This window comes from Mauremys mutica, chromosome 11, assembly GCF_020497125.1.
Source record: "Mauremys mutica isolate MM-2020 ecotype Southern chromosome 11, ASM2049712v1, whole genome shotgun sequence".
NCBI classification, from domain to species: Eukaryota; Metazoa; Chordata; order Testudines; family Geoemydidae; genus Mauremys; species Mauremys mutica.
In genome coordinates this window covers 58,661,562-58,684,861 of record NC_059082.1, presented here as the reverse complement: position 1 = coordinate 58,684,861, position 23,300 = coordinate 58,661,562, and the positions used below count along the sequence as shown (strand labels likewise).

General features: G+C 47.2%; 1 protein-coding gene across 7 annotated transcripts in view; it reads right to left on the bottom strand.

Annotated features, from left to right (window-relative positions):
- The window catches only part of RBFOX1 (RNA binding fox-1 homolog 1), a 2,584,986-nt gene that overhangs the window by 1,038,783 nt on the left and 1,522,903 nt on the right, over window positions 1-23,300 (bottom strand). Inside the window, exon 1 of one of the 7 annotated variants that reach the window (XM_044979743.1) lies at window positions 2,862-2,982. The exons of 3 other annotated variants lie outside the window; for them this stretch is intronic. The gene's annotated coding sequence lies outside the window, so the exon portion shown is untranslated. Of the gene's footprint in view, window positions 1-2,405; window positions 2,463-2,861; window positions 2,983-23,300 lie in introns of those variants that run through there. 3 more of the 7 variants (XM_044979744.1, XM_044979742.1, XM_044979745.1) reach the window with 3 other exon arrangements.

The window sequence follows — 23,300 nt, the reverse complement described above, 5'->3', positions numbered from 1 at the left end:
GGTGCAACCAGTTCTCTCTCTTCTACACCCCAATAATCAGTCAGCATTGCGCCAGGTCATTCAACAATATCAGCCAGGTTGCACAAAAGGGATTCTTACACTGTATGCTACCAGTATAATGAGGACATTGCAACCTCATATCTCTTTTCCCAAACCCTCCCAGTGGCCTCACATACTAGTCAAATAGGAAGGGTGACAAATTAAAGGCAGATGGGTAATCTACACTCTCAGACCTTTCACTAATAAAGTAGTTAAGACAATCAAACAGAGCCTGTCCACCCCTGCTAAGATAGGTCCACAGATAATTTGCCAATGGCATTTGTTTTGGATCTATCTTCTCCTACTTCTAGAAGTAGACCAGTGTCTAATGCCACCAGCACAGTTTATCTTCTATAATCTGAATGACTGTGTTCAATGAAAACTGAGGCCTTCAAATTCCACGTATATATTCTTAGTAGCAGCACAGAGATACCAGGATAATGCATGCCTTAGAGGAGAGATACTGCCAGAATTGCTACTCCAAAAGTTTCCTGACAACCTCTCCCTCTTCCCATTGCTCCCCCACCCCAAAAATATTTAGCCTCAGCAAGACTGTTGAAGTGTCAAGAGAAATTTCCTTGAGCACTGGCACCAGCTGGCACCTTCCTGCAAAAAGGCAGCAATGGCAATCTCAACCAACAGAGCCAGCGTACACTAGAATGCAGAATTAAGATGAATATTCAGCTTTTGCAATACATTTCTTGTCTCTCTCTGTGTGTTTGATGCACACAGATTTCTGCACTAACAAGTGTTTTTCAAGAAATAGGAGTGACTAGACTGTGGCATAATAAATATTTTTTCTGTGTCTTACTTTTACCAATTTGAGTTTTTATCTGCTAGATCTGCTTTTAAAAAATACACAACATTAGAGAATCACAACATATACAATGTAACACATAGGGCAGAGACCATTGAAAACAGATAAGTTCTGGGATTCTTCTCAAAGTGTTATCTCTGGGCCCTAGATAGAGTTCTTCATTTTGTATATTAACCTCTGGTTATTAGGTGCCTGATAAATGCCTGCCTCCACTTCATGTCTTTCCCAAGCAGCAGCTACTTGAAATAGACAAAATTCTCCCCACAGTGTACTGAGTAGCAGCAGCAAAGGTTCCCAGAGTGCTGTGTTAGTTTCATTGTGCTGCTGCTTAGGAGACAGGAGGAAGTACAAAGACATAGGAGACATCTTCAAACCAAGAAACACAGCACAGCACTGTTGTATTTTTTAATTCACATTTAAAGACTACGGTCATAAAACCTAGAAGCATTTTTTAAAGGAAAGCTTCATTTTAAAGAATTAATGGCGTATGATACCAGCTCACCAGGGACAAAGCACATTTCTCAATCATTTGAAAAGTAGTTTGCAGATTTCTCAGCTGTGAAGCACTTAAGATACATCAGAGCAAGGATCCTTCCTGCACAATCTCCAAAATTCAGAGGAATTTTTCCACTCTCTTCCCACTTTACTAGGCATGCCAGGTGCTGTGTACCTTACGAAGTTTTTGCTATGCAGCTAAGTTAGCCAAACATGCATAGTGAATCAAATCTTAGCAGCACACTTTAGATACCTAACTAAAATAGGCTCAGTACATGGTTTTAAAAGGCTAATAACTTGGTTAAAACAAAACCATTTTTTGACAAACACAAATGGTACTGCTCCTCAATGAGGGCTATTATTTCTTTTTTAGCTATAGTTATACTGGTTAATTCAAATTTTAGTTCCCAGCCGCTATAGCTGTGACATCCTCAAAAACTTTGCCAGAATTAATTTATAACAAGGAAAAGAATATTTTTTTCTACTATCCTATCACTTTAAAAAAGAGAACTTTGTTCTAACTTGCCAAAAAAAATTCACAGAGACCAATTTCAGAATATATAAGCCTAAAACGTATGTGTGTCAGAATGTTAGAAAAGGAAAAGATATGATTATGCAACCTTGACTTCAGCAACCGCTCCCACTGCCACTATAATTTAACCAAAGACATGTATATACAGAGAACTCTGACAGGTATGAATCCTATCAACCCATTTATCATTCACAATAACTATAATAGAGCAAGTGAATAACAGAGGGCAAACTATGATTAAAATATACGATACACTATTTCTTGACCAAGAGAAAAATATATGAATTAAAAATATACATGTAATCCTATTGGTGTACATACAATATGTTAGTTAGGGGAGCTGAATACCAATAGTTTGTTTACTGATAAGGATTTTTTGCTTCATCACAGCAAGAACTTAACAGGGATGCTTCCAATTAACTGTTGAATATAATTAGCATTATTACACAAAAACTAAAACAAATTATAAGAATCACTGTTTTAAAGTAAATATGTAGAAACATATTCCCTCTCCCCCCTTACTTAAATAACCAATGTTTATTTGATGGATACGTCCTCTGTCAACAAGAAGATGGAAAAAAAATTCTGTAACTACTGTGCTTCAGAAAAAGAGCTCCTCCACTGCCAAGGAGCCAACTTCTGCTTTTATCTAGATAAGGGTGCAGAATTCCAAACAAGCTGTCTTAACAGCTACACATTCATAAAACTTCTATTCCTTTGGAAATTTAAAGCTATGGACAAACTTACATTCCTTTACTGAAATGTAAAGTATAAATTAAAAGAACACAAAAATTCCAAGTCATTTTTTAAGGGTGCTCCCATTATATTTCTTTATATTTTTAAAGAACCCAAGCCATTGCTGTTTTGTTGTGACATGCCAAAAGTTAACAGTTGTTACAAAGGACCAATACAACACACATAATAAATTAATCTCTAGTACATTCCAATGAAACTGTTTGCTAGCACTTTCATACTCACTTAATGGGTTGTGTTTGAAACTTAAACTACAAATTCTCTGATTTAGTAGTCACAAATTTTCTTATTTCTTGTTCAGCCTGAAACAATGGAGCATTTGGTATTTTTAACCATGTATTTTCCATTAGGCAGAGTGTAGCAGGGTGCTGGTGCAAAAGCACCTAATTACCCCTGCTCAGCCAGCTCCAATCAAGGGAAATAGATTGGGGCTGGTGAAACAGATCTGATGCCTGGCCTGGGGATTGGCTCCACCTGCAGGCCTGACAAGCCAGCAGTTATAAGCGCTGGGAGCCAGAAGAAAAGCCAGCCAGGGAAAGGTCAGACTCTGAGCTGTGGGCTGACTGTAGGAAAAGAGGTAACTAACCCCGTAAGCCTTGTATATAGCTCAACACTGGTGGTGGGAGAACTGTGTATGTGTAAATAATGCTATGAGTGCTGCATAACTGGAAGCCTCTCTCCACTTTATTGGGACAGCCAGCAGGCTCTGGAAGAGGGGCGTGACAGAGAACCTGTCACACAGAGACATATCTAGAATATGTTCAGTGATGTCACCATTAATACAAAAAGCAACCTTTTGAGCTTGGAGACCAAAACAAAATGTTATGAAATCATTTATTGGTGCATTTTTCACTTTACAACTTGCATTCAGTACATATATATAATAGTGTCAGGAACGCAAAGGAACATAGCTGGTGGATCTGATCCTGAACTACACTATGTGTTCTCAAATCTCACTGGCTGCAGTGGGAAACAAGAGTAGAAAGGAACCTGCAGAATCAGGTCCAATATTAGAGAGCCAACATGATTTGAATACTAAATTTCACTATCGTATTTACATTTTTGATCTGTGAGCAAAAGATAAGACTACAAAAACAATAATACCACCTTTGCATGAAATTATGACAAGAACATCCCATTTCTTCTAGAGGAATAATACAAATACCATTATGTCTTGTCAGAGCTGGAGATATAGGCATGATAATGAAAGGATTATAGTGATATTTTCCACTTACATTGTACTGTTTCCCTAAGTTTCCAAAGTTTCCTACTTTTAAAAATGTAAATTCAACTCCACCTCACCCAAAAATCACATCCCATGTATCAATATTGACTCCCACATGGATCATAAGCAAGGCTAGGACCTTTTGATCTACTGCACAGGTCTTGCCACTTCAGTTAATGAACTAAATGGTAGCAGCTGTAGGCTGTTATCCACCATAAGCAACTGAAAACACGATCATATAATGGAAAGTATTAGTCAACCTTAACTTAGGCATTGTCCCCAGCTCTGCCTCTCAGTATAAAACACACATTACAAATCCTCTCACTGACCCTAATTATTATTAGTGATATAGCATGAGTGACACAGTCATCTATAGCTAATCAAATTATGTAACCTTTAGAATAATACTCAAGCTTTTTCTCCAATCAGTATTTTGTTCACCAAAAGGGGCTGAAGACAGCCATTTGTTCACATTGTAAAATCATGAAGCAAAGCTAACACCATAATGTCTTCTGCCTCTTCAATAATACCAGTATTATACTCTCAGTGGGTGAAATACATACTTGACTGGGAGGGCCAGTGCAAGGCTCTTGATAAACCAGCTCAACATTGTAGCTTATACACCACAAGCATGCCACAGAAGAAGTCTCTGCACTGGTGATTTGGGAAGCAGCAATGGGAGTGGGTCAGCTAGGAGGTAGCCAAGGGATCTTTGTTTACATAGACACAGGAACACTAATATGTTGAGCAGACAACAGAGAGTTGCAGCTGCTGCTAAAATGTACTGCCTGGAGCGGCACCCTGAAAAAGATGGGATAGAGTTTGGGAAGGTTGGTTGATTTGCCTTCCCCAAGTCCCCAGCACTTCATCCATATATAGTCTAATTATTTTGACTTTATACAGGTTGACTTTCACTTAATACATCTTTCAGAGAGGGCAGTGAGTATCTTACAACATCTCCAAACACAAGTCATGTACAACACTTTTACACACAAATTCTGATGCGGAACAAGAACAAAAAAGGATGTGTCTTTTTGGTACTGTGACAGGGTCAGGCCAGATGACTACAGGAAAGTGTTCCTATTGGGAACTAGGAAGTGGGCGGGCAGAGCCCACCCACTGCTAAAGGACCCCCCTCCCCAAGCCTAAGGGGAGGATCCACAGGTCTTGGAAACCAAATAATTCCAAGGGACAACTAATGAGATAACAGGGACGGGAGTGAGGTCAAAAGGTCAAACAAAGGGAACCCAACAGGGACACTGAGCAGAGAACCCCGGACAGTGCCCACTGCTCCTCGAAGGTGTCAAGGGAGCCAACGGACACCACCCAGAGGAACTCTGCCCAGATGCCTGAGCAGATGGAAGATAGGCCCCACAGTCACAAGAGACCCCATCGGCCAACCTCCTCTCCCTGGTTTTATAGATGACCGTTTTAGCCAGGGCCAGGAGGAGGTTGACCAGGCGGTCCCGTGGCTTTGTGGGGCCACGGATGGGGAGTGCATAGATAAGGAGATGAGGGGAAAAGTGCAGCCAGAAGCGTAACAAAATATTTGTGAGGAGCCGGAATAGGGGCTGCAACCTGGCGCACTCCAAGTAACCACGCACCAGGGTTTCCCTCACGCCGCAGAAGGGGCAGGTGTCCGGACGGTGGTTGTAGAACTGATAAATGAAATTGTTTTTGATTGTTCACTTTATTGGTGTGGCTTCTGTTCACCATTCACTAGACTTGTCTATATTGTAACTTCTGTTCACTGTTTGCCATAGTGTAATTCAAACCCCATTTTAAAACGCTCACTCCATTTTGTGAAAGCTTCCTCCAACCTTCATTTTTGCAAACCCCGCTGTAATCTTATTAATTTAGTTTAGATGTGTGACTGAGGTATGTATGAATGATGGAATCAACCTCCAGCCCCAGCCTGTCCTGATGAAATAAAGTTCAACCCCCATTGGCTGAAGGCGCAGACAAGAGCCCTAACAAAGTAAGAAGAGTCCACCCTAAAAAGAAAAGGTACAATAGAAGGAAGATCAAAGCCAGGTCCGAGGCTGAAAGTCACACCTGCAATTGACTGTGATCAATCATCAAACCCAGAGGCAGCGTGACACAGCAAGACCTATAGACTCTGGATTCAAACTCAAGCCTACAAAAAGGATGGGTGAGATGGGAGACTTTGGAGGGTAACATTCTGCTGCCAACATGGAAGGGCATCGGTGCATGCCCACCAGAGACCCAGCTCGTCCTTGTGCCCGACTTTCCTGGCCAGTTAGCCGCAACAAGCTACGAACCCAAGCTGCAAACTCAAGCCATGAACTTAAGCTATGTCCAGGACTGGTAACTATGCAGCAGCTGCAGAACATCTGACGGATGTGTGTGTGAATGTGTGTGTGTGTGTGTAGGTATTAGGTATAATGTGTGTGTATAAGGATTAAAATATTAGTTATTGGTCATAAATCAAATTATCATAATAAATGTGGCATCTTTGTCTTGCCCCCTGAAAAGATCCTGTGTAGTTTTGTCTGTACAACAGGGTAACCGTGCTCACGACCTCATGAAGGAGCCACCAACTGATATCCCCAGTGGGCCTCAGGACCAGGGAGGAGTATAGGCTGGCCCACTGGGGCTCATCACCCTCTAGAGGTGGCAGGAGGTCCCACCACTTTGTGTCAGGGCAGGACACGAGGGTGAGTAAGTGAAGGGTGTGGAGTATGAGTGTGCACAGATGTTTCCTTGGCGTGGGCTGGAAACAAACCAGCTGCAAGTCGTGCAGCTGGCTCACGGTGAAGGGGCGGGTGGGCCAGTTGGGTCCACAGGGCAGGGGTCCGATGAAAAGGTCCAGAGGGCCTGGGGTGGAGGGTGGGCGGGGCGTAACCTCTCGCAGTACCCGGTCAAGGTAGGCCCGAGCAGTTAGCAACAAAGTGGCCGTCACCTCCTGAAGTACGCGCCGGGGAGTACGAGGCCTAGAGAGCCCCATGCGCTGAGCGAGCATCAGAGGATCCAGCCAGTCTCCCCAGATGTAGTCCAGGAGGTCTCCGACTCTGGTGACTTCTGCCAGGATCAACCTCTGGTGCACCGAGGGGAACTCCGTCACCTGCACATGGAGCTGGGGGTTGTGTAGCAGGGGCTCTGTGAGGAGGAGATCTGCTCCCTCGGTGGCCACCACAGACCTGGTCACTGAGAACAGCTTCCAGGTCCGGAGGAGGTCCTGGTAGAAGACTTGCAGCCTGGAGAGATCTCGTGGAAGACCACTTGGATGGAGATAAAGGAGCTGCCTGTCATATCAAAGCCCTTGGAAGCGGCATAGGAAAGCGTGTGCCAGTACTGTCCACGCTGGACTACGTGCACCATAAAGGAGCCTCTGCAGGTCCTGGAGGCGGAAGACATGGACCTGAGTGAGTAGACACTCCAGGCCCTGCCCCCACCTCCATCTGGTGGAGGGCCAGGAAGTGTGGGGCTGGGACCAGGGTGTTGAGTCAGTACCAGAGCATGGACAGGACTAGTTGATTGAGCACCAGTGCCCTGCCTCAGAGGGAGAGGCACCGGAGTAGTCCTGTCCATTTCCGGAGCTGCTCCGTCACCCTGCCCGTCAAACTGTACCAGTTTTCCAGTGGAGACGGATGCGTGGCAGAAAGGTAAAGGCTGAGATAGAGCAGATGGCCTGAAGTGCGGGTGGGAGGGAGCTCGCCTGCCACCTGTCCCTGACCACCAGGCCAGAGCTTTTGACCCAGTTGACCCGGACGGAGGACACTGCCGAGTAGATGGCCTGGCAAGCCTCCACCCATGCCAAGTGGCCCGGGTCCTGGACCACGAGGAGCACGTCGTCGGCATACGCCGACAGGACCAGCCGCAGCTCCGGCTCTCACAGCACCAACCCCGTCAATCTCCTGCGGAGGATGCAGAGGAAGGGCTCAATCACCAGAGCGTACAGCTGGCCTGAGAGGGGGCACCCCTGTCGTACTCCTCGCCCGAAGCTGACTGGTTCAGTCAGGGTCCAGTTGAGCATAACCAGACACACTGTGGAAGCATACATCACCTGGAGAAAACCCAAAAACTGGGGTCTGAAGCCAAACGCTCCCAGAGTGCTCAGGAGATACCCATCGTCCACCCTGTCAAATGCCTTCTCCTGATCCAGTGACAGGAGGGTGAACGACAAATCATCCCTATACCCGAGCTCCAAGAGGTCCCGGACCAGATACAGATTATTGAATATGGTGCGGCCCAGGACGGTGTAGGTCTGGTCTTTGTGGACCATGTCTGCCAGCACGGACCCCAGCCACAGCAAGATGGCCTTGGCTATGATTTTGTAGTCTGCGCTGAGGAGCAAGACGGGATGCCAATTCTGTAAATCGCAGAGGTCCCCCTTCTTCGGCAATAAGGTGAGCATGGCTCGCCTGCACGAAAGAGGGAGGATCCCATTCTGCAAGGACTCAGCCCAGGCGGTGACTAAGTCTGGGCTGAGGACATCCCAGAACATGTAGTAGAACTCCATGGTCAGCCCATCCACGGTCAGCCCGGGAGGGTCAGTCACCGACTCGAGATAGAAATCCAGCTCCACCTAGCTGCACTAGTGAATCGGGGATGTAACAATATGGGGGGGGGGTGGTGAACCAGGAGTCAAACTCAAACAGGGGAGAGGCACAAGCGCATGGGTGGGGGCATGCACATGAGGGGAGGGGCTAATCAGGGCTGGGGGGACCACGGGATGGAGGGGGACAAACAGGTTGGAGGCAGGACAGGGTGACCCAGGGGCTAGCTTCAGGGCAGGGGCGGGGCAAACAAAGCTGTAGAGGGAAACGGGCAGGGCAGACAAACAAACTGAATCTGGGGCTGGGGCGGGGCAAAGCCTGCAGGCGCAAATGGAGTAGGCAGCAAGGGGTAAAGCTAGGAGGCCTGTTGCAAAGGGGAGGGGGTCAGATCAAGGGGGAGGTATGTGCACCCATGAGCACTTGCACAAAAGGGTCAATGTTCAGCTGGCTATTGCTGCAGGCCCAAATGGTGGAAATGGGAATGGCAAGCCAGGCGAGCAGCTCAGTCCTAGAGGCAGGAGTTCAAGGCAGATGATAAACAGCCAATGGGGATGGTGGAGGGGGCGGCAGTTGTGGTGGGGGTGAATGGGGACACAAATGGACCAGGGGGCAGGCTCCACGCCACACCCCCAGTGTCCGCACGGACACAGTCCAGGCCCCCACCACAAGAGCACAGTTCAAAAATTACTCAGTCCTGAAGTGCCCCCTCCACAGTGGTCTTCAGAGTCTCAGTGCACTCCCCCAGCAGCAGGTGGTCCCCTTCTTTTCCTCCTCCTCAGGGCTCCAGCAACTCCCCAGCAGCACACACAGCAGCTCCAGGTAGTAATCCGGAGGACAGGCATGAGGGACCCACTCAGATAGTGGTGATGGTGGTAACATCCACAGCAGCAACAGCAGCTTGGGCTGGGGTCCCTCACTCTCCTCCTCCTCACTCTCCTCCAGGGCTGTAGTTGGAACAACAGCAGCAGCTGAGGATCAAGGGGTTCAGCAGGCAGCCAACACCTGGGTAGCAGAGAAGGGGGCAGGTGGTGGTGGTGGTGGTGGTGTCTGGCCCAGCCAAGGGAGCAGCTGGAGCAACAGCAAGGGCCCAGCAGCAATCCCCTGCCTTCCTCCACCCTCCTGACCAGAAGGCAGCAGGAGAGTGTTCGAAGAGAGAGCTCTGTTAGTCCCAGATGAAGAAGATCCCTTTTCCCTGGGTAAGGGCACAGGGGCAGTTCCAGAACAAGCAGGAACTTGCTGGAACCAATTAAGGCAGGCAGGCTAATTAGGACACCTGGAGCCAATTGAGAAGAAACTGCTAGAATCAGTTAGGACAGGCTGGCTAATCAGGGCACCTGAGTTTAAAAAAGACCTCACTTCAGTTTGTAGTGTGCATGTGAGGAGCTGGGAGCAAGAAGCATTAGAAGCTGAGAGTGGGAAGGTGTATTGCTGGAGGATTGAAGAGTACAATCATTATCAGACACTAGGAGAAAGATCCTGTAGTGAGGATAAAGAAGATGTTGGGAGGAGGCCATGAGGAAGTAGCCCAGGGAGTTATAGCTGTCGCGCAGCTGTTCCAGGAGGCACTCTAGACAGCTGCAGTCTACAAGGCCCTGGGCTGGAACCCGGAGTAGAGAGTGGTCCTGGGTTCCCCCTCAAACTGCCCAACTCCTGATCAGACACAGGAGGAATTGACCTGGAGTGTGGGTTCTATCAGAAGGGAAGGTCTCTGGGCTGTTCCCTGACCCACAAGGTGAATCTCTAAGGTGAACAAATCCTCCAATAAGTGCAGGACCCACCAAGATAGAGGAGGAACTTTGTCACAGTACATTAAAAGTGATAGCATAGGATAGTCTTCAACAGTGATATTTAAATTTATTAATACACTGGGCAGCCTCTCACTGATCTCGGAGTTAGGTTTATTTTGTTCTGGTAGTTGATATTTCAACTTCATCCATATCCTCAACTATACCGATCCCTGGGAAGCAATATTTCCTGTCATTACAACCTTGGTTTTGTGCATTACTTTGTGGCAGAAAATGAAGAGTAGCTCTTCAGATTAAGTAACCAACTCTTCATTCCAGAAAAGGAAACCATTGTCTATGAGCCTTAAATAATCTTATTTTGGCATAGTAGTCACCCAATATCTTTGCTTCTGCCATCTCAACAGATGCTTAACTAGCCTGTCATTTTTTTCCATGATTGGACTGTTAAACATTTATTAAAAAAACTATACCCAGAAGAAAAGAAACTCATATCATCATCATCATCATCAGTGTTTTTACAAACAGAACTTCTTCACTCTCTACCCTGAATAACTCTTTCCCTATTTTCCAGTTGGTGTCTGCTTCATGCTGCAATGTTGACCAATTTTAATTATGCAGTGATGTAGATCTAATGCTTATTCTGTCTCGGCTCCTAGTAGGTACCACTTTTAGGATGGTTTATTTTATTTCCAATACTGATTCACAAACATATTGTTAACATTTTTAATTAAAAGATTTAAATTAAACTATTTTTAATGAAAAAGATTATGTCAATTAATTCATCTCTGTCTTTCAGGATGTTTATCCATTTTGTGGAACTTTTTATTTTTACTATTTATTATTATTATTATTATTATAGGTGGGGCTGCTAGCTCCATCTATTCAAGTTGAAGACATATCCTATGATCGGGGCCCTATCAAATTCGCGGCCGTGAAATCTGGTCTTTTGTGTGCTTTTACACTATACTATATAGATTTCACAGGGGACACCAGCATTTCTTAAATTGGGGGACCTGACCCCAAAGGGATTTGCAGGGGGTTTACAAGGTTATTTTAGAGGGGTTGCAGGATTGCCACCCTTACTTCTGTGCTGTCTCCAGAGCTGGGAGGCCAGAAAGTGGTGGCTGTTGGCCAGGTGCCCAGCTCTGATGGCAGTGCCCTGCCAGCAGCAGCACAGAAGTAAGGGTGGCAATACCATACCATACCATCCTTATTTCTGCGCTGCTGCTGGCGGCGGTTCTATCTTCAGAGCTGGGCTCGCAGCCAGGAGCCACTGCTCTCCAGCTGCCCAGCTCTGAAGGCAGTGCCATCACCAGCAGTAACATAGAAGTAAGGCTAACAGTACTGCAACCCCCTCTACAATAGCCTTGCAACCCCCCCACCACACACACACACACCCCTCCTTTTTGGATCAGGACCCCTATAATTACAACACCATGAAATTTCAGATTTAAATAGCTGAAATAATTAAATTTACAATTTTTAAAATCCTATGACTGAAATTGACCAAAAATGGACTGTGAATTCGGTAGGTTCCTACCTATTATATTAGTCATGTTCAGTTGCTTATAACTCTGCCAAACGTTAACCTTTTGGGCTGAAATTTTCTGTGCTGTCTATTCTGTGCTGTCAATGACCTCCCTGCTGGATCTAAACGGAGTAGAGAAGGAAGCTGTCAGATTTGAATGCAGAGGGGCCATGAGCTGGACCTGCTGTGGGTGTTGTCAGGGGAAGTAGAATGAGATAAGGAGCTTGAGGGCAAGGTTGTGGAAATAGGGTTGTAAGATGGTGGTGGGAGAGAGGGAAACTGGGATTAGGAGTTGGGATGGAAGGGAGACTGGGACAAAGATGGGGAGGTGGGGGAGAGAGCAGGACTAAGAGTTCTGAGGACTAGGACTTTCTTAAGAAGAAGACTCAGATGGGGAGACTGTAACTGTTTGGGCAAGTAGACTGGGAATTGGGGCAAGACTGGGAGCAGGAACTGGGGGTGGGGGTATGAGATTTGTTGGGGAAAGAGACTGGCACTGGGATGAGAAAATTGAGGATTAGAGACTGGGCCAGGTTAAATGAGATGAATGGGACTGGGATGAGAAGTCGGGGTAGAAAAGAGACAGCACTGGAATAAGGATGGTCTAAAAGAAAAGGCATAACAGATGGACAAGACAAATGTGAGCAGACTGGAAGGAATGAGGTAACGATTCTTCGATGGTCAATAGTAATGATCAAAACTTTCTATCTGCCAAGGAAAGGCTGCCTTTCTCTAGCTGCAAAATATAACAACAAAACCATTTGGTGGTGGGGCAGGTGGGGGGATAGGAGTGCTGTTACTTAGAAGTTTTATACACTGAGCTAATTTCCATAGCTAACATCTTTTCCAGGGTACAGGCTAATTTCCAGGGTACATCAGAGTTGAGAAAATAGTATTGTCAACTTCAGAGTTAAATTTAAATTATGTATAAAGCACAAATTCAAGCCAACTCCATCCTATCAGCATTTGAAAGGCCCTGGAAATATTTTAATTATATTTTAAAGTTCAGCACAATCAACACTAACTTATCAATAGGATGAAAGATGAATATCACAACTTAACTAAAGGCTACAAATTTGACTTTTATTTAAATGTTCTGAGGAGGGGATCAGGAGAAGTCATAGGCTATAAGAGTAAAATGAGTATTTTTTTCCTGCTTTCAACTCTTTGATCTTATGCACCATATGTTTAAGTTCTGCACTGGCATTTTACCTGATCATAACACTGCTGTGAGTGCCGAGTTAACTGTTGTGATATTTTTAGAAATATAGCCTTAGTCCGACAAATGACTTGCTTGTATGAAACAAGAAAAGATATTTCTAATTCACAGTGTACATCACCAAATTTAGGTCCAAGTCCACATAAACCAAGTTTGATAGAATGGACAGTATCTAAAAGGTGGTATTTTATACTCATCAAAATTATTTTAATTAAAAAAAAATATATAACTCTTTTGATATTAGCACCAAAAATGAGTTGCCATTTATCTAACTTGCAAGAGAAATAGAAAAGCAACACTCTAAGCCCTGGTCTACACTAGGACTTTAATTCGAATTTATCAGCGTTAATTCGAACTAACCGCTCAACCGTCCACACCAGGAAGCCATTTAATTCGAACTAGAGGGCTCTTTAGTTCGAATTTGGTACTCCACCCCGGCAGGTGGAGTAACGCTAAATTCGCACTTGCTAGCTCGAATTAGGCTTGGTGTGGATGCTAATCGAACTTAGCAGCTCCGGGAGCTATCCCACAGTTCACCACTCTGTTGACGCTCTGGACAGCATTCCGAGCTTGGATTCTCTGGCCAGCCACACAGGAAATGACCCGCGAAAATTTGAATTCATTTTCCTGTCTGGGCGGTTTGAATCTGACGTTCTGGTTGCACATCGGGGCGAGCTCCGCAGCACCTGCAACGATGCAGAGCTCTCCAGCAGAGGAGTCCGGGCAATCCCAGAATAGAAAGAGGTCCCCAGCATGGACTGACCGGGAAGTCCAGGATCTGATCGCTGTGTGGGGCGAGGAGTCTGTGCTCTCGGAGCTGCGCTCCAACAAGCGGAACGCGAAGACCTTCGAGAAGGTCTCTAAAGCCATGAAAGACAAAGGATACAGCCGGGATGCGATGCAGTGCCGCGTGAAAGTGAAGGACCTAAGACAAGGGTATCAAAAAGTCAGAGCGGCAAACGGACGCTCCGGAGCGAGCCCAGCCCCAGACATGCCGCTTCTACGAGGCACTGCATGCCATTCTAGGTGGGTCTGCCACCAGTGCCCCACCAGTGACGGTGGACTCCGAGGACGGAATAGTGTACCGGGACAGTTCCCCCTCCCTGTTCGCCGATGGGGAAGATGAGGAAGGGTCTGTTGAGGACGGCGCAGGCGACATCGAACCCACTCCCGCTTTCCCTGACAGCCAGGATCTCTTCATCACCCTCACAGAGATCCCCTACCAACCGTCCCCGCCCGTTAACCCGGACTCGGAATCAGGGGAAGGATCAGGCGGTAAGTGCTACAAACAGGGATACATTTATTTTTTTAAGAAACAGGGATATATATAAAAAATAGAAATACTATATAACAATTTTTAAATATGAAACTAGACAAACAGCAGGTCTACACAAACAGCAATGGAGCAATAGTCCTCTGGGGATAGTTCAAAAAAGCTCTCAGAGAGCAGCTGGAAAAGCCTCAGCAAGAGGTTTCTTGGGAGAGGTGCTTTATTGGGTGCTCCGTTGAAGCACACTCTTCCGCGCCAGGCCATCCTCAGGTACAGGGGGACCATCGCCTCGACGAGCATGGCAGCGTATGGTCCTGGTCTGTGCAGGGCTTCTGTTAGCATCCGCTCTCTCTGTGTGCGCCTGACACGCCTCAGGGTGATGTCGTTGTGGAAGTGCTGCATCTAATTAGTGGAATTAGTGTACTGTTACTATTGTGCATGGTAGACTTTTACTTTGCATAAGAATGACCCTCGCTTAACAGAGTTTTACTTTGCATAAGAATGACCCTCGCTTAACAGCCACGTGTTGCAGGCCACAGAGGAAACGCATACAGGGGTCTTTCCCGTTCACTGGCGGGAGGTGCCGCATAACGCTCATCTTTTCTGCTTTGCACATTGCCTCCAGCAGGAGAGCACAGCTAAGCAGTAACTGATAAGCACTCTGTACTGTAAGGCTTACCAGGACTTTGTGCAAGAGGGATGCAGCTGTCTCTCCTCGCTTGTGCACTATCCAGTGCAATCGCGCCGCCAATGAGAGCGTATTCCGAAATCTCGGACTAGTTCCGAGATCTCCTGAGACTTGGTTCCCTGTTTGGTCTTCTTAACTGAAACTGACTAGACTGTGTTTACTGTTGGAAAACATGTATTTGTTCAAGGAAATCACCTACTTTTTCGCATCACACAGCTTCGGGTCCTTCCCGGACTGCCCCGCCATCCCCCTCGCAGAGGCTGGCTCAGATTAGACGCCGAAAGAAAAAGACAAGGGACGACATGTTCCAGGAACTGATGGCCAGCTCCAGAGCGGAGGCGGCAGAGCAGAGACAGTCGAGGGAGAGCCTGTGTCAGCAGCATCGCACACACATGGAACGGGAGGATAGGTGGCGGCAGGAAGACCAGCAGGCGACTCAAACGCTGCTTGGTCTAATGAGGGAGCAAACGGACACGCTCCGGCGCCTTGTAGATGTTCTGCAAGACCGCAGTCAGGAGGAGAGAGCCCCCCTGCAGTGCATCTGCAACCGCCCTCCAACGCCAAGAAGTCCTGTCCCCCCCTCACCCAAAGTGACAAGACGGAGGGGCGGTAGGGGCCGTGAGAACTGTCCCTGCACCGCAGCACACCGATAATGTTCGAGACAACTGTCGCGCTGTAAATTTGTACAAGCTCTTTCCTTAAAGCATCAACCAGTCCCAACTCCAAGTTTAAACCCCCCACTGTGTACTACATTATTAAAAGCGGTTTTGTGTTACTGACTGTTTCCGTCATGTTTCTGGTGTCAGAAGACTTTCTGTTGTTCTGTAGGGGGGGGGGGGTTGTAATTTCACTGCATAGCCCACAGTGCCATGCTACAGACTTGGCTGCAGGGTCAACTGCAGGGCACACACAGACTGCAGTCACTAGGCACCAGGGACAGTCTGTGTGGTGTATGCTGCCCCGGGTCTTTCCTTGATGTGTATGCTTGTGCAGGGTCCTGGTGCCTGACATCCCAGAATGTAAAGGCAGGCTTCCCTTCACATGCACTTGGACCGTAGTCACGATCCTCCCCGGTGCCCTGAGCCCCAAAAAGAGACCTCATCCAGGGGCAGATACTCACCCTTCCCCCACACCCCTCACCCCTTCCAACGCCCAAACCCACAGCCGTCATGTTAACCCCTATCCAAAGACGGCACCCCTCGCCCCTTCCTGCAAACCCACCCATCAGTGCACACCTTAACCAGCACAGAGTGCTTCCATGTTTCAACGAAGAAAGAGAAATGCAAAGTCAACGAAAGATTTATTATTAATTACTAAAACATGTCCTTAGTTTTAAAACGTCCTTCGGAACTGGGGGAAACTTGGTTTATGATCAGGCTCTCTTAAAATCAAGTGGACAGTCACAGGTTACCCTGCTCTGCGAGGAAACTCGCTTTCAAAGCCTCCCTGATGCATATCGCTTCCCGCTGGGATATTCTCTCAGCACGGGTGTCTGGCTGATCGTAAACAGCAGCCAGGCGATTTGCCTCAACCTCCCAAGCGGCCAAAAAGGTCTCGCCCTTGCTCTCACAGAGATTGTGGAGCACACAGCAAGCAGCAATCATTACGGGGATATTCTTTTCGCTGATGTCCGAGCGAGTCAGTAAGGTCCGCCATCTCCCCTTGAGACGTCCGAAAGCACACTCCACCACCATTCTGCACTTGCTCAGCCGGTAGTTGAAGAGTTCCTTGTCTCTGTCCAAGGCGCCTGTATAGGGCTTCATGAGCCAGGGCATTAGCGGGTAGGCCGGGTCCCCGAGGATCACTGTAGGCATCTGCACATCCCCAACCGTTATTTTGTGGTCCGGGAAGAAAGTGCCTGCCTGGAGGCGTCTAAACAGACCAGAGTTCCTGAACACACGCGCGTCATGAACCTTGCCCGCCCACCCGACGTTGATGTTGGTAAAACGTCCCCTATGGTCCACCACAGCTTGCAGCACCATTGAAAAGTAGCCCTTTCGGTTAATGTACTCGCTGGCCTGGTGGGCTGGTGCCAGGATAGGGATGTGAGTCCCATCTATAGCCCCACCGCAGTTTGGGAATCCCATCGCGGCGAAGCCATCTATGATGACCTGGACATTTCCGAGAGTCACTACCTTTGAGAACAGTTGCTCAACGATTGCGTGGGCTACTTGAATGACAGCAATCCCCACGGTAGATTTGCCCACGCCAAAGTGGTTCGCTACTGACCGGTAGCTGTCTGGCGTGGCAAGTTTCCAGAGGGCTATGGCCACTCGCTTCTGCACACTCAGGGCTGCTCGCATCCTTGTGTCCTGGCGCTTCAGGGCAGGGGACAGCAAGTCACACAGTTCAAGGAAAGTGCCCTTACGCATCCTGAAGTTTCGCAGCCACTCTGTGTCATCCCAGACCTGCAGCACTATGCGGTCCCACCAGTCTGTGCTTGTTTCCCGGGCCCAGAATCGCCGTTCCACACCATGAACTTGACCCATTGCCACCATGATCTCCACTGCCCGGCGTACCCTGCTTTCTGAGAGGTCTGCGCCACTCTCCTCACCGTGCTGCCGGAGCCTCCTCGCCCGGTTTCTCAGCATCTGACTGTGGAAGAGGTGGACGATAACGTGCGAGGAGTTGACAACGGCCATAAGTGCAGCGATGATCGCAGCGGGCTCCATGCTCGCAGTGCTGTGGCGTCCGCGCTGTAACCGACCAGACAAGGGCGCGAACAGATTTCCCGCCGGCGCTTTCAAGGAAGACAGGGAGGGCGGGATTGACGGTTCAATGACGACACATTTTTTCCCCCAGCATGCATTGGGGGGAAATCCCACAATTCCAATGGGCAGCGGGGAGTGCGGGAACTGTGGGATAGCTTCCCACAGTGCACCGCTTCCAAAGTCGAAGCTGGCCCCGTGAATGTGGACTCAGAAGTTCGAATTTGTGTATTTAGTATGGATACACAAATTCGACTTCATAAGGTCGAATCCACAAATTCGACTTAAGTAGATTCGAAATAGTCCTGTAGTGTAGACAAGCCCTAAGACAGGGGTCAGCAACCTTTCAGAAGTGGTGTGCCGAGTCTTCATTTATTCACTCAGATTTAAGGTTTCGCGTGCCAGTAATACATTTTAACGTTTTTAGAAGGTCTCTTTCTATACGTCTACAATATATAACTAAACTATTGTTGCCTGAAAAGTAAATAAGGTTTTTAAAATGTTTAAGAAGGTTCACTTTAAATTAAATTAAAATGCAGAGCCCCCCCGGACCAGTGGCCAGGTCCCAGGCAGTGTGATTGCCACTGAAAATCAGCTCGCGTGCTGCCTTCGGCACGCGTGCCATAGGTTGCCTACCCCTGCTCTAAGAGAAGAAATCCTTTTACATGCACATAGACTTCAGTCTAAGCAAGTTGTATGAAAACAAAAAAGTTTTTCAAACATTCACATGACACTTACAGGGGTCTAGAGGTGCTTTTAACTGCTGTGGATTGGGGGAAAGAGGGATGGAAGCAAATAAGAAACATATTTGGACACGTGCTGTAATAAAAGACGTTATAAACAGAATGGCTGAAAGAGAGACAGGAACAAACTTCCTCCTAAATGCTGAACCTGAGAACACATTGCTGATCCTATGCCAATATAGAAGATGACATGCAAGTAATTCGGGCTGCTCACACCTAAACTTCCAAGTAATTTAAGAGTATAACTGAAAAGCTTCCAAGCAGGTGTGCATGGTGGAGGTGTTGTCATCATCACCATCATCATCCTTATTATTTGTTTTACTGTAGTGCCTAGGAGCCCTAGTCATAAACCAGGACAGCATTGTGCTAGGTACTGTACAAACTTTATCTCAGCACTGTGCCAGCTGACCACAGCTGGGGCCCAATGAACACAATGTCTCTGGGTGGTGTTGGGTAACTAATTATCAGTAGCACTGTTATTTGTATCCTGGGAACACCTACAATCCCCATCAGGGTTAGGGCCCACTAGTGGTAGACACTGTACAAACACGGAACAGTGGACAGTCCCATGCCCTTAAGAGCTTACATTCTGAAGACTAGACAAACAGATACAAAAATTGACTTGCCCAAAGTATAGTACAATTTCTTTCCAGTTTCCCCTTCTCATAACTCCCTTCCCTTTCTCAGCTTCACCTTGCTCTGCCCTCCCCACCCAGAAAAAAAAATCAAGCAGCCTCATTCTGGAAGACACTAAACTAAACCCAACCAAACCAAACACACCCTGCCAAAAGAATGCAGTAAAATCAACCCCAAAACATTAAAAAGCATGAGGCAGAGCCCGAGAAATCTTGAGACTAGCTTAAAGAGCATAAGATTCTTTTAAAAAAAAAACATATTTGGGGTTATTTTAATTTGTGTTCTGGTTGCTGTCTTTAGAGTGCACTCGAGTCACATCTCTGTAATATGAAGGCCTCTATCACATTGTTTTCCCCAACCATGAAGGCTATAACTGTTTTTTGTTTTTGTTTTTTTTAAGAAAATGAAAGCTGAGAATTTAATGTGATCATTTGTCTCCAGGAGACAAGACCAAATATCAACAGATTCATGATCAAATCATGAGAGTTGGCATCACTGAATGTGCGAAGTTATCTCTTGCCCACTTCCCTCCCTGCAGAGGGGATGAACCCAGTGCTGGTATCTACATGGCCCAAGAAAAATATTCCTTTATGAAAAATAAACAAGGAAATCAATCCACAAAGCACCCTTGGCTAGAACTGGGTTTCAAGTTTGTGTTTAGTATACATACATTTGAACAGTTACAAAACTGGTTATGAAAGACTGATTTACTAAATAAAAGTTGGGAGATAATTTACTGTATTTTAAATGTGAACATTAGCAATGTCTAAAGCCCTGAGCCCCTCATTCCTGGCCCCACCCCAGAGCCTGTAACCCCATCTGGAGTTCTCAACCCCCTGCACCCCAACCCTCTGCCCCAGCCCTGAGCCCCCTCCCACAATCTAAACCCCTCGGCTCCACCCGTGCCACATGAATTTTGTTATGTGCACCAATATGGGGGTGATGTGTCACACATCACCTCCATATTGGTGCACATAACAAAATTCATCTGCACATGGGTGGGGAAAATTAGAGGGAACACTGGTAGAGAGGCCCTTCAAGCTGCCTAGCATGGCTGTGTGGGAAGCATCCAATCAGGGCCCAGCAGGTCAGTATAACAGTGGTTCCCAAACTTGTTCCGCCACTTGTGCCAGAAAAGCCCCTGGTGGGCTGGGCCACTTTGTTTACTTGCCGCATCCGCAGATTCGGCTGATCGTGGCTCCCAGTGGCTGCGGTTCGCTGTTCCAGGCCACTGGGAGCTGCTCGAAGCAGCGGCCAGTACGTACCTCGGCCCGCACCACTTCCAGCAGCTTCCATTGGCCTGGAGCAGCGAACCGTGGCCACTGGGAGCCGCGATTGTCTGAACCTGCAGACGCGGCAGGTAAACAAACCGGCCCAGCCCGCCAGGGGCTTTCCCTAAACAAGTGGTGGAACAAGTTTGGGAACCACTGCAGTATAAGAAGAGCTGCAGAGTCAGAGTGAGGGTGGTTCCTCACTAGAGCTGGAGGAGAGTGGATAGTGCTCCAGGCTGGCTGCTGAGAGTCCACGAGGACAAGACCATGAGGTAAGGGTGAAGAATGTGTGGGAGCCACACATTCCCTGGGCCCAGGGAATTAGAGCAGCAACACAATTCATTTAAAAAGACATTGTGGATAGATGCTATCTATAGGGTTCCTGGGCTGGGGCTGAGACTGGGAATGGCCCCAGGTCTCCCCACCCCCAGCCACTGCAACAGTGGCCTGGACTTTGAGACACCCCAGAAGGGGGACTGAACTGTAGTGTCCCAGCTACAGAGCTGTAGCTGGGGCCATAAAGGCCTTGAATGGGCGAAGACATTGCCTCCAGGGAAGGAGCCCTGGGGCACTGCTCTGTTCTGGAGCAGGGACAAACTGAAAGAGACATTACAGAGGGCACTGAGAGGCCCCAATGGACTTTTACCCTGCAAGGGGTTTGTGTTGCTTTTATCTCACAGATAGACTGTGTATGACTTGGCTGGAGCGCTGAGACAGCGAAGACCCGCCACAAACAGGTAGAGTGCACATGCACTTGGCCAGGGGGCTTGTGAGAGGTGAGTACAACCCCATTACAGGCTGGAATAAACAAAACTCTAAAAAGTATTTATTAACTAAAATAAAAATTGAGACTTGTACATGATTTATATCACATATATAGAGCCCTACCAAATTCACAGTCATGGAAAAACATGTCACGGACAATGAAATCTGATCTCCTGCTGTGAAATGTAGTCTTTTTTGTGCTTGTACCCTATACTATACAGATGTCACGTGGGAGATTGGGGCCCTGACCCAAAAGGGAGTTGCAGGGAGATCACAGTTATTTTAGGGGGGTTGTGGTATTGCCACCTTTACTTCTGCACTGCCTTCAAAGCTGGGGGCGGGCGGAGAGTGGTGGTTGTTTGCCAAGCACCCAGCTCTGAAGGCAGCACACTACCAGCAGCAGCACAGAAGTAAGGGTGGCAACAACATACCATACCATCCTTACTTCTGAGCTGCAGCTGGTGGCTCTGCCTTCAGAGCTGGACTTCCAGCCTGCAGCCGTCACTCTCCAGCTGCCCAGCTCTGAAGGCAGCACCACCACCATCAGCAGCGCAGAAGTAAGTACCGCACCCCCACCTAACAATAAGCTTGCAACCCCATCCCACAACTTTTTTTGGGTCAAGACCCCTACAATTGTAACACCATGAAATTTCAGATTTAAATAGCTGAAATAATGAAATTTATGATTTTTAAAATCCTATGATCGTGAAATTGACCAAAATGGACTGCAAATTTGGTAGGGCTCTACACATATACATTTACTTTTATAGCTGTTATTGTAGTAATGTTAAAATATTTAAATATGATGGCTCCATGAATTTCAGAAGCTCTTGAGGTAAGCTACAGACACCCCCCAAAAAATATATTGATGCAGATGCAATTAAAAAAGTGGCAGAGGGTTGCAACTTCAATAAGCTGATAGTAAAGAAAGTAAACTGATTAAATCACTCCTCTCCTGAAACTCCCCATGGAACACTTGAAGTTTGAATAATCTCAGAGCTAAGCATTGTAAGGGAAAACTGTGTTCAGTACCAGAGACAGGCACTGGAGCTATTCAGAAGTGATAGGACCTGAAAAATGGAAATAGAGCGCTTCCCACACCCTCCTTGCAGCAACTAAGAGAACAGGGAAAAGGAGTATAGCAGAAACACTCTCTTTTCAACATCCCAAAAGCAGAGTAGAGGATCAGCCTTCCAAAAGTAAGGAACTCATGCACTTCTTAATTGTACCTGGGAACCATCCAGCCTACTTTTAGAGCTTCAGCAGAGCTCTCAGGAGTAAAGGATTACTAGATTACCCCTGAATGCCCAAGGCAAACATGTCAGCAGAAATATTTCTCCATCAGTCTTACTATCATTGCTGGGCAGTTCTAAATGGAAGAGACAATTGTGCCCCCTTGGGCTTGGGTTGTTTGTTTCTAACACACCTTCATCAGAGCCCGGAGCAGCTACTGACTCCCCAGATTCCCCAAAGAGATTCTTAAACCTTCACCTGCACCAAGGAAAGGCAAAGATTATTCATCTAATTTACTCCAACAACCACATCCTGCTTCAGGCCCCCCTGGAGACAAAAGGCATAACCAGGATTACAGTTTACTTCTGGGGGAATTCTGCACCACTGTGTGCACATATTTCATGGGCCATGCATATTTTTTTTTAATTTAATTTTATTTATTTTGCAGAAAATCGCATGAAAAGTTGCTGCAGTTCTGCCTTTTGCTGAACAGAGGGCACTGTGGTGCTACAACACAGTCACTTCTGGCCAGCTCCAGCCAGAATGAGGAAGAGAAAGAGCCTGCCTCCTTCACAAGGATATGAGGGGAGGGAGGTGCAGGGACACATGGACAGAGGGGGAAGGGGGTTGGCCGAGGGGGTGCAGGGACACATGGGGATGGGGGAAAGGTGTAGGGCCACATGGGGCAGGAGGTGACTGAGTGGTGGCACAGAGACACAAAGGGAGAGGGGATGCATGGACACATGGAGGCGGGAGGAGGGGGTGCAGGGCCACATGGGGATGCAGGGCCACATGGGACAGGAGCAGATGTGCCTGACTGAATGGGAGAGGCTAGGGCTTAGCCAGGCTCTGCATGGGAGGCACTCCCTAACAATCTCTCCCTGCACCCCTGAAAAAAAAACATTCTATACTTTTCCAACCCATGCCCAACAACCCTTCAAGTTCATACCCAGACTCCTTCCCAGCAATTACTTCCCTCTTCCTCAGCTCCTCCTTTACCCCTGACTCCCCTAAGCCTTTGCACTGCTTCTGAGGGGCGTGGGAAATATAGTTCTGTGTTGCAGTTTAAATGAATTATTACTTAGAGTTCTGTATTAATATATCTAGTAAGGA